This window comes from Artibeus jamaicensis, unplaced genomic scaffold (genome assembly GCF_021234435.1).
Source record: "Artibeus jamaicensis isolate MK-2021 breed Jamaican fruit bat unplaced genomic scaffold, CSHL_Jam_final contig_1132, whole genome shotgun sequence".
NCBI classification, from domain to species: Eukaryota; Metazoa; Chordata; class Mammalia; order Chiroptera; family Phyllostomidae; genus Artibeus; species Artibeus jamaicensis.
In genome coordinates, this window is record NW_026521221.1 from 3,825,001 (window position 1) to 3,840,840 (window position 15,840).

The 15,840-nt window shown below is 40.5% G+C and overlaps 1 protein-coding gene across 10 annotated transcripts in view; it reads right to left on the reverse strand.

Moving 5' to 3' along the window:
- Positions 1 to 15,840, reverse strand: part of MEIS2 (Meis homeobox 2) — a 198,374-nt gene that overhangs the window by 6,087 nt on the left and 176,447 nt on the right. The window lies entirely within an intron of this gene.

Genomic DNA, 15,840 nt, shown 5'->3' on the forward strand with positions numbered 1-15,840 from the left:
TATTGTTAGGTCAGCAAAGCCATCAATTAGGCTGTCTGAAGTTTTATCACCAACACAGCAGTAATAAGTGCTGGCCAGAAAGACTTCTGCTCTTCGGCAACTCCTGCAGTTTAAGCCTGTAAAGTTAGGGGTCATTCAGAGGTCAGTGCCAGCTGGGGGCGGCCTTTCCAGCCTAAGCTGGGACACCCAGGGCAGGGATAAGGTAACTGCCAACCATAAACCCAGCCACCTTTCAACCCACTAGAAAGACAGAGCCTCAGGTACACATGGTTGATATTAGAGCCCAAGAAACGTTTTCAAATCAGGTGGTGGTGGCTGAATCACAGGAATGTGGAGAAGCAGTTATTTCGTCTGGAAGCCTGGATCTAATTTTGTTGGAAATCCAAAAATAAGTGCCTACTTCATGTTACTTTAATGTTTAATAATGCCCATCAAATATTCATGTACAAACAGAGTAAGATGATAAGAAATCTCCTTTATTTCTCTAAATTTAATAAAAACAAAACAATTTTCCACCATTTGTGAGTTACCCTTGTCCCTGTGTATTTAATGACATGCACTCCCCCCACATCTGAGCCGATGATGCGCAGGACTCATCGGCTGTGCATGTGGTGGGGGGCGGGGGGGCTGCCAGAAGGGGGGGTGCCTAGCATATAGCTGGCTGTCCCTTAAAATATATACCCATTTATAACATTTCCCAATATTTCCAGTGTCAAATCTTAAGTGCGCCGGGACTTAATGATTAATGAGTCCGCATGGGGCCACAGGCAGGAACTGAAAACTGGTTCTTTGAAATTAGCTGAAAAAAAATTCTAGTGTGTGTTGGCAGCTTCGCCTTCCTCACGGAGATGAAGCCCCCGGTCGAAGCCCCTTTCCAAGGACAGCAGGCCACACTGGCTCAGGCCTCCTGTGAGCACTGCAGTGGGAATACAATTAGGCTGGGGAATAATAGCTGCAGGGAAACCAAAGGAGTCTTTTGCATATGGTGTTTGGTTGCAAAACAATGAACTTCTTTATTACTTAAGAAAGTATATAGCTCAGTTGTCAAAAATGTTCCACCCCCGCAGGTTTGGGGAAGAAAGTGACAGGCTAGGCGAGGTGAAAACAAAAGGGAAGTCGTGACTGCATATTTATTCCCACCTGGCACCAGAAGTGTTGCTCAGATCGATCCCCGGAGCCTTCCAGAACTCTCCCTCAAATCAGAAAAGGAACTTAAACTATCTACGCTTTCCTCCCTGTGTTTACGGGGACCAAGGGGGTCGGACCTGAGATCGCCAGCCCAGGGAACTCTTTTTATCAGCTGAGGTTAGGACAGACCGAGGGTGGTGCTCCAAGAGAGCAGAGCGAGAAACCTTTTCTGTCCTTGAAGTTTCTGATAGAGAGGAGCATGGCAGGGCTTCCCCCCTTTTTCCGTGCTACTAATCCTGGCTTTGTTTTTTCCTATAGGCCAGCTCTTTAGGTAAAACGAATTGCTATTTTTCCCTTTTTAATTTCACCCTTTTGCTCTTTTATTATTTACATCTGGAGGTTGTTCCCTTATTTATGTCTTTCTCTCCAGTTCCCCCAAACACTCCCTTACTCACAGAGCTGCAAGGCATCATGGTTCTTAGTTCTCAGCAGGAGAACTCCACACTGTCTTCAAACAAATAATTACAGGGAAGGTTAGAGGTTCACTCAAAGGTCATTTCTTTGGATACTCGTCAGAATGTTTACATTAGTAAAAACGGGGTCCTCTCAAAAGGTTGTTCAATGGGGGATACACAACAATGCAGAACATTAAAAAAGCATTCTGTGCGCTAGCAGGTCTTTATAGAAGCGCTGAACTTGGAAATGCCACTCCAGTATTACATTTTCGTCTAGTTACCATGGCATGGACTGGATGTTCACTAGCAGTTATGGCGATGGCCTTTCTTTGTCCAGGTCTCCTAAACAAATAGGCATAGAAGCCTCTGAAGGTTTTCACCAGATCCTTTTTTACAGAGGGTCACAGAAATTTTGCTTTTTTCACTCGGGCCCAATTGAGCCTCTCTGAATTTTTGTCCTCCAACAATGTTTTTAATCCACAGTGCTGTATCTTGCCAGATTCATAACTCTACCACATTCTTTTAAATCACACAGAATTTTAAAGACATATGGGCCCCAATTTTTCAGAAATCTCTTAACAGACAACTCCTGCCAGTTGTCAACTCCCCTGATCTTGGGATAAATTGTAAACGTCATAGATGTTACTGTTGAAACGAACAATTAATGAGTTGTCTGTAAGAACACTTCAACACTAAAAAAATGAAATTAACCCACTGCACCAATGATCCACAAACCACTCTTACAAACAACATACCAATGTACATATAAAATGGAGCAATTTAATTACAGATTAGAAAAATAAAGTTAGGAGTAATTTTTAATCTAGTATCAGTATGATAAAATTTCCAAATATAGTTTTTCCCCCACATTTAGTGAGATGATTTTTTTCTACTTCCTCTTGACTTGTATTTTAAAATGAATGTATTCAGTGCTCAAGAAGTACACAGAATATCGAGTTCTGATTCGATTTTGGTTTTAAAGAATCTAAGTTGAAAATCAACTGATCATCATGCTTTCAAGGCCCAAGCTCCATTCATATGGAAAAATACAACGTCTCCTTCAAAGACAGAAAGCAAGACGTCTTAAAAAGGCTCAAAAGGTTTCTTGAATATTAAATGGGTCTTACAAAATAACATTTTGATGAGTTAAGTGTAAATGAATCAGACACATATGGATTAAGTTATCCTTGAATTTCACACGAGTTTAAAAAATAAGGGGAAAAGAGGGTCTTGGCAAAAACATTTTGGACTTTGCCAAACCCAAAACATTTGAAAAATTGCTGAAGACATCCAACTAACCAAAATGCAGCAAGCTGCACCCAACTTTAATGAAAACCCCCAAAAGTTATTTCCAATCCAAAGACTGTTAAGTTTTTCATCTGTATCTGATATTAAAAAATAAAATTCTCTAAGTCTTAATGTCATCCCGCAATGATTTTGAAGTAGGGGACATATAATACGCTTCTCTGTTGGTACAAACAATTTCACTCAAAGTTACAAAGTCTTCTCAGATATTAAATACCTCTTAAATACATTCTGAGGTTGTAGAACTTGCATGTAAAACGTGCCACATATGACAAATGCCATAAATAAAATGTGCTAGTAAGTCTAGTGCCTTCTCCAGATTTCACTTAGAAGACGAATTCATTAGGCTCACCGGGACTTTTTTTAAGGGCTAGAGCTAATTCCATTAGAGACTCCTTAGGGAATGAGCGCCCTAACATGCACCAGCTCCATTGATTTGAACTGAACACGAAGTTAGTGTCCAAGCTCACACAAAGGCTCTGGGGGGTCTCTGCTAAGACTGTCTACTTTCTCACTGAATTTTCCTAAAACAGAAAATGCATCAGTTACGTGGGATCCTTAGAAAGTATATACTAAGACTGTTAGCCTAAAATAACTTAATTATAGAAGTAAATTCAACGACTTTCCAAGAATCATGAGGACTTTTTGAGTCAACTTGGAGATGAAAAAAGAATGTATTTAAAAGAATAAAGCCAAGATAGAAAAATATCATTAAAATTTCATCTTGTTGTCTTGCTGGAGGATTGTCTCCTAGAGACCTCCCCACTCCCATCCCCACCTTAACCCCCCACAGAAGAGCCAAACTTTTCAGCTTTGCATACTTTCCTGCAACTGACATCTCACCGTCGCGATTTTTCTTTTAAAGGCATTTCACTCTAAAGCATATTTCAGATTGATAGAAGTAGGCTTAGGTGTAATTCCTGATTGCTGGTTGATTTATTTTTCTTTCTTTCTTCTACCCCCCCCCTTTTTAAATGGCTGATAAATCCCTTTTTTCTGGTTCACTAACTTCATGCCACACCTGGTAACCAACTCCTTCAGGCAGCATTCCTTTTGTTAGAAAGTGCAGCCTCCTCGGAGTCACCTGGAAAACCGCCAGCCCTGAACACTGGGAGGAAGCAAGACTCCCCAGAATTGAGGCTTTTGCAGGGATTGGGCTGGTGTAGGAAGGGGGCAGGACTGTTGAAGAAGGCTCAGGTCACCTTGAAGGAGGTGTTGCCGGCAGCCTGGTGACCGGGAACCTGTTCACGGTGCTTATTCACAAAGCTTGCTACTCGCTGGTGTTTGAAACAATGAAGCCTCAACCTTGGCAAGTCAGTGATCAAGTTTCTTTCTTTTTTCTAGTACACACACACACACAGAGCTAGTCTTTTTCTACACTGAGGTTGTGGTCCGGCGTGGGGTTTTCTTAGTCAGACACATTAAAATGAGTAAATCAATGTATTAAGCAGGTTTAATACCTTTGACCATGTACTTGGACACAGAAATGATTGAGTCATGTGGCAAACATAAATTTTTCACCGATGGCCAGACAATGGGTCTTTTCTCACAGACGACGGTGAACAAAGTAAGGTAAATGAAATTCATGAGCTACTTAGGCACACAGTCATGGCTCATAATCAATTCCCATGAGCTGCAGCTTAATTTATAATTTGATAGATACCAGATTTGTCTACAACTCTAAAGACAAATGAACTAGCACTCAACAATGTACAATATGAAAATATGATACTAATCTGGAATCATGAACCCTTTCTAGCTTTATGAACCTGGCCTGTGTATGGAGTGCTCTTGTTGACATCGAAGGCCCTGGGCAAAAGTATCAAGTAGGTGATGCTTATCTTCGCTGACCTTCTACTATGTTCCTTCAATATTTTTTCTTTCTATCTAATTCTTCCTTAAAGTTATTAGGGCTCACAGAGGTTCTTCACTAAGTTACCCCACTTTGGGTAAACCTTCTTCAATGACTATCTCCTATTCCAAACTTCTCTAAATAGCAAAATGATAAAGACCATGGACTCATATTCTCTGCCCTTTTCTGGCTGTGTGACCTTGGGCAAGTCTACTTAACCTCCCAAGCCTCATTTTGTTTCCTGTCTATAAACTGGGGCAATAGTTGTGCTCAGACTGTTTTGGGGATTAAAAGAAGCATTATATGTAAAATCCCTGGCACAGTGCCTGGCCCATAGAAAGGGCTGAGTTAAATTTTAACTTACACTCAAAATGCACCCAGCTAATGTCCCCTCCTAAAGAGCTCTGTTCTTTTATCGGTAATAGTTAAGACTAGGTGGATGGCTATTAAACTAATCCGCATATACCCTCACAGGTACCATGTGTCCAAGCAGCAGGGTTTTTCCAGAGATCACTGCTAATCCAAATGCATGATGCCATGGTGGGGACCTCAGACATTGGAGCAGGCACCCGCTAGGAGGCTGGGTAGTAGGGTGAGCTATTTGGGAATCACACTCTCTTGGTGGTTCTCCAGGTCCTTGCAACTCTGTGTTCCATGGACCAGTCACATCGATGTCATCCTGAGTTTGTTAGAAATGCAGAAATATTGTAGTCCCTACTCTGGTGCTACTGAATCTGGATCAATATTTGAAAAGATCTCCGGGTGACCTATGCGCATTTATGTTTGAGAGGTTCTTGTCCAGACCATGTACCAAACAGATGACCTAGTACGGTGCCTAGGAAAAGAAACTTGCAAAGACAAAGTTTTAACCATGAACCTTGGTGGTGAAAATGCACGTACTATTCTCTTTAGTTATCTTGGATCTAAACAGTCTTTTAATCACTTGCCTTGAGTGACAAACAATTTATAATAATTTAATTTATTTTATTTCATCTGTGCCTCCTAAATGGAATCTAGGCCAGGAAAGTGTTTTCGTGGAAGTTGTTGTCTCTCAGGAATGGATAAGATGAAGATGGTAGAGTTTTCTCTTTATTTCATTTAATTCTTTGCTGTTGGAGTTTTTAATAATAAGTGTGATTATTTTTATAATTTAAAAAATTTTAAAGGTGACCTGGAAAATTTGGCATGTTATTTGACTAAGGTTTATATGGCCAATAGTAAAGTTTTTAATAAAAGTATCCGAGAAATTCCCTCTAAGATAGAAAAGTACCTTTCATTTCCATTATAATACTGAGCAGCAATAAACACTCTCTTCTAAGTATAATCATCCCTGATGCCATATAACAAAACATGCCAGCAGGTTATGATTTTGAAGCACTGTTACTCTTACAGAACACCATCAGATGCTTCAACTGTGGCTATTTATCATGCACTATAGAAGTGATCTTTCAAAGTGACTTGAAAATGGGGAAGAAGAAAACACACGTAAACTTCCTTAGCTATTCATATCCTCTTAGAGACAAAATACTAAGTCAATAGACATAAGTTGCAGTATATTACCTCATCCTGTACATGATTTATTGCAGATGGAAATCAACTAGAAAATGAATTACTTTGAAAGTTTTACTACTGACATTAAAATTCCAGAGCTATAGACCTACACACCTTGATGGTGCTTCTGAAAACAACACTTTGCAGGCACAGAAGATACATCTCCCACTTTGTTCAGCTCCCTCCACCTAAAAAGCAAGAGTAATCATTCTCAAAATTACCAATGACCCTTGCCTGTTCATCTATCTGAACACTGTCTCCTGACTGGGCTTGGCAAAATCGAGCAGTTACTTGATCATGAGTGACATATATTTAGCCAATTCTCATTATGTTCCTAGCCATTTACTAATTCAAGATAAGAGGAGAAGATCCGACAAATCTAGCGCCTTTTTAGCTTTCACGACCACCTTTGATGGAAGTATTAATTCTCTATCCTGCTTCTCAGTGGAAACCACCTAAGCATTAACCTGCCAAAACCGCACCAAGCTGTTTAGCAATTACGTATTAGATATGTTTCAGGAGATCAAGGTGCACTCACATGCCCTGTGCTATGGATCTCTCTCTGATTAGCTTGTCATCTGCTCAGAAGAAGATGTAGGCTGATTCTCCCATACAGTCTAGCAGGCCAGCTGTTAGCTGCCTGTCAAGCCCTCAAGTGGACAAGTAGTCCAGGAGCAAAAATGTCACTCCTTTGATCTGGCAAGGAGCAGCTGCTGATTTATAGAGTAGGACTTTGTTCTTCCGTTCTATTTTACTTTCTTTCCTAAGGCAGAACCACAAAATCCAGGAGAAAAAAAAAGTGCCGTTCCCAGAAACATCAACAAGCTCTGACAACTGCAACAGGGTTTTTCTTGGCCCTGACAAAGCTCTCAGGCATCTCCTTTGACGCTCACCTTTCCCCCTTGTCTCCCCCCACACACACACCATTTTCTGCAATGCGGTAGTTATTGTTTAATTCAGCTTCTGTAAATGGAATGGACTGTGGCCAGCAAGCCTGGGGCATAAACACACCTGTATGAAAGAAGCCTTATTGTAGCAACCATCTACAAGCAAGCTTGCATGAACCACACGTTCCTGAGTTCAGAAAGAATGCGCCACTCTTCTTGACAGCAAATTTTATCCTAAGTGAGTTTCTATTTTTAGTGCCATCAACCTATGATGACCACATTTGAACTGTTTCCTCTCCAAAGGCATCACACTCTTTAAATCAAAGAGACAAAAGGATTAGATTCTTTTCATCTGTGAGCAAACAGATCCATCAGAAATGTTTATCCACTGTCTATAATATCAATCATTAAGTGCTGAATTAAACATCCAGAAAGGTTTTAGCAAATGTAGTATCAAAGATGCCATAATGTTGATTTCATTACCACTGATTTATACTGACATGGGCTTCCTTAATATATAAGAGGAAACAATTGACAACAAAATCGACATAAGCCATGTGCACTGTCTTGCTAAGAATTAAAATGGTTTCAACCTCATGATCCTGCTCTTGACGAATAAATCTGTCACGTCAGAGACGCCCTGTCAACCAAGTGGAACAGGAAATGATGCAGCCTTAAGATATACTATGAGAAGTCATCAGCCATATGCGTATGTGTGTATGCTTATGTATGTACACATATGCATACATGTATGTATACACGCATGTGTGTATACACACACCAGGCAATCAACTTTGCCAGAATTTAACACCTGGCTAAGTTTTCTGTGCAGCTGCTGAAAGAAAGAGTAAGATAAAGTTATCAAGACATACTAGCATATAGGTCAAAGACAGGGGTTTTATGGTGGTGGGAATGCTAAAAGCAGGAGACAAAAGAACAGTTGCTAAAAATCCTTGCTTCTACTTCCTGGTGCCTTGTTCTAGTGTTTGCTCTCTTCTTCCCTTCCTTACTGTCCCAGGGGAATAAAGAGTTTTTCTCAGCCTCATTTCTTAATAAGAAATTATACCATGTCCCTTTTATTCAGTCAAAAGTTACTAAGCACCCACCTCCTCTCCATTCAGAGAATTATACTAGCAGATGCTTTCTCTGGGGGTGTGTATATGCCAGTGAGGGACTGAGGTAGCGTAAGGAAGGGGGAGGCAGGGGAGAAAAGCATAGAGAAATAGAGAAGCAGTGACCACATAAGGCCTATTTTCATCCTTTCATAGGCCCCCAAAATAGAATGATTTCCAAATCCACAGTAACCCTGCACATGGGCCACACATTGGTTAAGTCTTCCACACTGTGTACCTAACAAAAGACAAGTTTAACGACAAAAATTTGACAATGGCATACATAATAAGGAATTATACATAATATTGAATACATGAATATGTAATAATAGGACTCTCTCCATATATATTTAAAATTTTGAAAAGGCAGTCTTTGCCTTTAAAGATTTTTATTCTTCACACTCACAGAGACAAATTAAAATTCCCCATTTGAGAATACGTAGTAATTACGGATCAACACAGTCCACACTCAGTAAATAAGTGTGACAGGGTCAATTAAAGGAGTCAGGTGGAGGTCAATCATCACGTTCTTGGCGGAGGAATACTGAAGCAGATTAAAAGAGCATTGGGATTATTGGGAAAAAGATTATCGGGAAGGATGGTCATGGGAGAACAGCGTGTGTGAAGACACCAAGGCAGGGCAGGGCCCATTGTATGCAAGGAGGGTGAAGAAGCTGAGTGTAGCCTGGCTCCTGGTTTTGGTCTGGAAAACGTGACTACAGTTAATGGACAAGTTGGTGGAAGGGCTTTTACCAGCCCCCTCAGCTTTACTGAAATAGAATTGATATATGACATGGTGTATAGTCAAGGTATTCAGCATGCTGGCTTGATACTTATTTTGCAAAAAAATGGTTATCACTGTAGCATTAGATGAAACCTTCATCATGTCATGAAATTGCCATTTCTTTTTTGTGGTGAAAACATTCAAGATTCACACTTTTGGCAACTCTCGAGTATATGATACGGTGTGATGAACAATTGTCACTGTGCTGTGCATCAGGATTTTAGGACTGATTCATCTTCTTGCTAGAAGTTTGGGCCCTTTGACCAACATGTCCCCATTCCTGCCATAAACTGATAAATAAACTGAGTGATAAACTGAACCCCTAAAGTTCCTGAATGGTGACGATAAAATAAAACACAGTGCTTGAGGAAGATCTAGTCCAAGAGCACGTACAAGATGAACTGATGAAAAGCTAGAAGCTGAAAATGGAGAAAGCTATTATTTAATCCAAGCAGAAGAGGGAAATAAAATGAACCAATATTAAGGTGGTAGAAATGAAAAGTGAGACATCTGGCTTAGACAACTGCTGGTGAGCTGTGCCTAAATCACAAAGAAGAAATGCAAATATACAAGGTATTATGAGGATAAACCCGATCATCTCTGTTTGGTATGCCATAGTGCATGGGTAATGAAAACTAAAATCGAGAAGGAGGGTTTCTTTTTGTGGTGGTGAAGAGAGGGAAACTCAATTGTTCAAATGTCCACTTTGAGTTGACAGTCAGACTTTCAGGCGGAGAAGCTATACAGGTCACTCAAGATAAAGGACAAAAGAAGAGCAAAAAGTAGAAAGAAGTGACTTTAACCTCAAAAACTCTCTAATCTCATCAAAATTCCAAAACCATAAGAATATTCCAGAGCTGTGGCAACAACTATAATAAACTGCTTGGCTACCTCCAAAAACATTACTTCCTCTTCCTACAACTGCTAGATTTTACAAAGTCCTCTGTCTCACAATAGCTGGCCAAGTCCACGGTCAGAACAAACTTCTGTGGTCGTGGCCTTATTTCTATTAGGTCCAGTCTGCTTTTTCTTTTAACTCTGAAATAATTTGTGTGAGCAGATTCAGAGGCCAGTGACAGGAACATACCTGTTACACTGTGGATTGCTACAGAAGTTGGTTCCTACTCCACACTTAATAATGAAATTTATTAGAGAGTTTCCAAAATTGACTAAAGGAAAATATATAAAAGTGCGTTTTAAGCAACAGAACACAACAAGCAAGGGTGGGTTTTCTCTAGGCAGTGACAACTAATTTAGAAGAGAACTGATAGGACAAGTGTTACATTTAAAGGGGACTCCATTAAGGGTGATGGCTTCCAAACTGTGCTCTCCTTTCAAAACATATTTTTCTTTTTAAATGGGCTTTTAAGGTGAAAAATATAGCACTTCACTCAAAATGGTGAAACAAATGGTTCTTAAGTCTTTATTCTTCAACTCAGGCCCAACCACCCCAACACCAGCCATTGAAAGCCACTTGGTGTTTGGAAGGAAGGTGTATGCATGTGAATGTCCCGGTGGCCCTTTCATTTGTCTGTGGGGCTCCTTTTTCCGAAGCAGCAGGGGAGGACTCAGAAGGGCAGCTTGGCACGCCAGGAGTGTTTGGATGGACCAGGCTCTTATCCTTGCCTCCATCCTCCTGCTGGTTAAAAGAAAGGATGTGGTGGAACACACATGCAGACAGTGGCAACATTCTCAGGGCCCCTCATCAAGACCACTGCTTCCCTCTGCATTGTGGCTGGGTCTCTTGTTTGAGAGGCTGAGATTTTAGCACTTTTAAAGGCAACCATAAGTGAGAAATCTCCTAGGTGCTAAGCTAGAGAGTGGCTTCAACCCAAAATACGAGAAAATGAGTTTGAAACACAGAAAGTCGAGTAATATTAAGAAAAAGATCCAACAAACAAAATAGCATAAATACGCATTTATGTTATAGTCTTTCTGTTTAAACTGAATTCTGTTGTGTTTAATCAGTTTAAATTGGCATCTAGTACAGGTGTCAAAGGGGGGAAATATCAAAGATTTAAAAAAATGTTAAAGTCACTTTGAATAAACTATAGCTTTAACAGCTATATATCTAACAATAATCTTTAAAAATATTATTAAAACATATTCCATTATGTCGAACAGCAAAACAAAAAAACCTATTAATGAACGAATGACTCAATGTCCTCACATTTATGATGTTCAAACATCAGACACCAAATTCCAAATAGAATTTCTAGACTGCCTTTTCTTAATATCAAATTAAACATCTTTTATTTTGAGTTGACAGCTGGGTAGCATTCTGTACCTTCTCCAGAGATGTTATATGCAGTCTTTCCAATGTGACAGTATTATTACCCACAAAATTTTTAGCATCGTCCCGTAATCATAAAAGACATAAAATATATCTTTATAAATCACAAGAGACTTAGCAAACCAGCAGTTATGCCACATCTGCTTTAGTCCTTAAATATTTTTTACTTTAGAGGGTTAGTTAGTGCATTTTTCCCCCTGATTTTCAAAGAAATAAAGACATCAACTTTTGATTCTGACATTCCACACAAAGCTATAATCTCCAGCAGACAAAGAAGCAAACACATTGTATCGCAATCTAAAAGAATTTTTAGAGCAGATTTATATTTCACATCTACCAGAATTTCCTAAAGTGGCTTAACTTGACTATTAGAAATAGAAATGATGGCACATTTGAATTATCTTCATTTTCACAGTTCAGATAAAGTAACATCATCATCTACCCAAAATAATTTAATTTAGCAATTGGTTTAACTGTCCCAGATTCTTGTTTTGGAGTCAGATAATGTACAAATAACCAAAGAGGCGATGCATAAGTATAAAGTTAACATGCTGACCTCCTGGGAATGCACTGTCCCTCCTGTCTGGATGGCCTTTCTCCCACAGTCACCTGGTCACCACACCCTTCAAAGTTTGCACTGGAGAGCATCTCTCTGAGGGAACTTCCCTGGTTCCACAATCTGAGGAAGACTCAGTAGCGCCTGGCTAATACATCCACCACAGCATTTATTCGTTACCATGGTCACAATTTACTTGTCTAGCTTACCACCAAAGATCCTTAGAGGGCAGGGACTATATCTTAAGTCTATGTTAGGGAGATTGTGTCCAGCATATAGTAACATCCTCAATAAAATGTTTGGTGAACAAATAACTGGATGAGTAAATAAAAATAGAGTTCCTCTATCGCGGAATTAATGTGAAACTGAAAACAAAAGGGCTCATAGAGATTTTCTTTTCCTCATTTTGCAAGGGGCATAGTGGAATGACTGAGGAAATGATTTTCCCGAAAGTGGGGCAGAGCCAAGATGGAAAACAGTTCCGGCTTTCTGGCTCTGGTCTAGTTCTCTTTGCAGTCAGAAACAACGAGAGATATAAACCAAGGCATTAGTTGCAAGGTCTGAATCCATGTGGGCATGAGAGAGACCAGGCAAGGAGAAAGAGGGGGCATCGGGCTCTTCTGGGCTGGGGAACACGAGCTATAGTTCTACTGGGGCCTGGTAAGTCCAATTGACTTGAGAGGAGAGAGTAAGTTGAGAATAATAGGAACTGAGTATACAGCTTGTTAATACAATGAAGCAGTGTGTGTGTGTGTGAGTGAGTGAGTGAGTGAGTGTGTGTGTGTGTGTGTGTGTGTGTGTGTTTTGGGACAGAGAAATAATGAGTAGGAAGTAAAGAAGGAAATTTTTTTGAGATGGAGAATGAAAAAGAGAATAGATAGAAAACTTTCTTTAAATATTTTCCCCCAATCTTTCATAGAAAGTTTTTCTCAAATTGTGCCCTGAGGAACGAACACTGGCGTCACTGGCTGTTTCTCCACAATAGGGGTGGGGAGTCACAAATGTAGTGGAAATAACATGAAGTGAAACCCAGTGAAGACGCGTCCTTTGCTGCAAGTCCCACCACCGCCTTTAATAGGCTAAAATGTATTATGGACCTCTAAGCAGGAAGGGCTGTATGAATCGGTTCCCAACTCCAGTTATTAAGGTTTTGAGGGTCATTAGGGTTCCAAGGGTTTAAAAAATGATGCAGCATTCTGATTTTTAATCCAAGTTGTATGTTTAGACCACGAATCAACTTGAAATAGGATTTCCATCTTCATCTCTGCCCAAGTCAGCCTCAGATACGAAGGGGCATGTGTTGGGCTCTTGTTTTATATTCTACCTGTTTGTAACCCCACCTCCTCTGGTTACTGTAAAACCTGGCTACTCCTCAGACCTTTGACCCCCAACAGGTGCTGCCTGAAAACGTCCTTTAGAACCTTTCTATCTCAAAGGTAATTTGATCATTAGAGAAGGATTTCATTCTGGGATGTTTCATCTTTCCTTTTCCCCACTTTCCTCATATTCTCCCACTCAACAAAATATCTTTAAGAACAATCCTTGGGTATTTTGCAATGTGCACTTAAAATTTCTGCTTCAGAATGGCTGCTTAGAAACTGAAGGCTAATGTAAGACCATTTTTTTGCAGTACCCTCTGAATCTTTTATTAATCAGAACTGGGACTGGGCTGTGGCCATTTAAATCAAGCATGTTTATTACAAGTGCTGCCTAACACCTTACATGCATAGAGGAGAGGGGCTGGGGGGGGCGGTGGGGTGGGGGAAGGATGTTAAGAAGAAGAAGAAATAAGAAGGAAAAGAGGCAGGAAGCGAGAAAGTGCTCCTTTGAATAAAGTACATCAGTGTACCTCAAACACTCCTCTCTCCTCTTCCCCTGCCCCCAGTTCTTGTTTTCAGAGTGTACAAGTCCAAAATCAGCTTTTACTTACAAGCGTGTTAAACACCCCCTGCCTGCCCTCTGGACCTCGCTGTCCCGGGATGAGGTCAGCCTGGGAAGGACCCGGGTTCTATAAGCAATCCTGTCATCCACGCTAACAGCAATGATTCACTTGCAGGAGGCAAAAATGACTCAATTGTTGGGCTTGTGGACTCCAGGGAGCACGGCTACTCTATCATTACCATGGAGTGCAAACACCCTGAGCTCTGTGTTGGTCCACTTAAAATTACTATTTGCGGTGAAGGATTGGCAAAGCAATTCTTAAAATGATGGGGGTGAAAGTCAGGCAAGCGCCATTATGGGCTTTTCCTTCCGTTTAAGCAGAAGGAAGCAGTCCAGGCCTCGTTCAGGGCCTGACCCCCTTATTTAACCTTTTGTTCACTTTGCTGTATTAACATATATTAACTGGCTGGATAAGTCCTAGGGGGGATAAGAACCTCATGACCAAATTAGGGTTCTGTTTCCATGGGTAACCTCTCCTTGGGTGGAAATTAAACCCCAATACAAACACATTTTAGGTCCATGCAGAATTGAGGAGGAGTGCTGAACAACGGCCCGACAAAGACCACCGCAACCAGGGAGTGGTCTGGGGAATTACACTCTAGAGGAGCTGTTTGAAAAGCCAAATAAATCAAATTAAATAAGTTACGAGATTATTTTCCCATCTCTTATCTGCTCCTCTTGGTTAACATCCATGACACACCGGTGTGGCATAATCGTTCGAACCAAATGCCGCGGCTCCGGGCCGTAATGAGCTGCCTTCGCACAAAGGCAGCAAAAGCGGTTTCCCCACAGAGTTATCTTCTCAATTATTTATACTCGCAACACTTACACATAATGGCAGTTTTAAAATCAAACAAACAAAGCAAACTGTACAATACAGGAAGAAAACAAGAAGGTGCGGGACTCTTTCTTCTCTTTTTTTGAACACCACAAGGGATAGGAAGGCGGTAGGATGTCAACTGAATTTGGCTCCTGGAAAAGTCTCAGGGGCCTTGTGACCAGACGACATGAAAGCATCTGTGATTGCCACCTTGGTGAGGGATTACTCAAGCTCCATACCGGCCTTGCTTTGAATCTGTCACACCCCAAAATGTAAAGGAATGCAAACTTTATTCTTTTCCCTTTAAAGTCTGCCTTTGACAATTCCTAACCAGAAGACTTGACCCCCATCCTACTCCTAAAAAAAAAAAAAAAAAGGTGCTAAGCTGTCAAAATGATGTCAGTGTAAACAGAAAATGACCATGTGTGTCGCAGTTGTCCCCCCCGGCTGTGGAGAGGCCTGACGGTTTCCGTGGGACGGTTTTCCACTGTCCACACCTACCTCTGTTTCACCACTTAAAAGCTCATGTGCAAAAGGGGGAAAGGAGCTTGGTAGGTGTACTATATGGGTGTACAGAATAAGACAACAGGCATATTTAAACAGCAAGGCAAAATTATAATGCCATTTATAATATTTCATTTTGGAATCTGATTAAGTGAAGTGTTTCTGCTACCATCAAGCTCTAACCCTTGGTAGCCTGTTCAGAGTCAATGCTCAATAAATGCTAGCGAGGTGGTTTTTCCAAGTTAATCCACAGATGTAGCTGAAGAGCTTATATGTTAGGAAGTTGAAAGTGAACTTTGGGCCAGGCACGCATTTGGACCAGCATGAAATCTGTGTTTTGTTTCAGATTCTCTGTTAAAAAGCACAAATTCCAGCCTTTAGGAAGTAGTTACTATCTTTACTTACAGAGTTACTCTTCATTAAATGTGTCATATATCTGTCACTCATGTATCTGTGGCTGAAGATATTCATTAACAAAGCCAGTGAAACACAACTCTTTTGTTACCTACTAACCGTTTCCAAATAACAAACATTGAGCAAGTACTTCTCTAAATTTCAGCAGGGAAATGCTATAAAGACACAGTAAAAGAATAACAAATTGTCTCCTGGAATGTGTCTATGTGCACCCACATTAAATTTACACCCACTCACG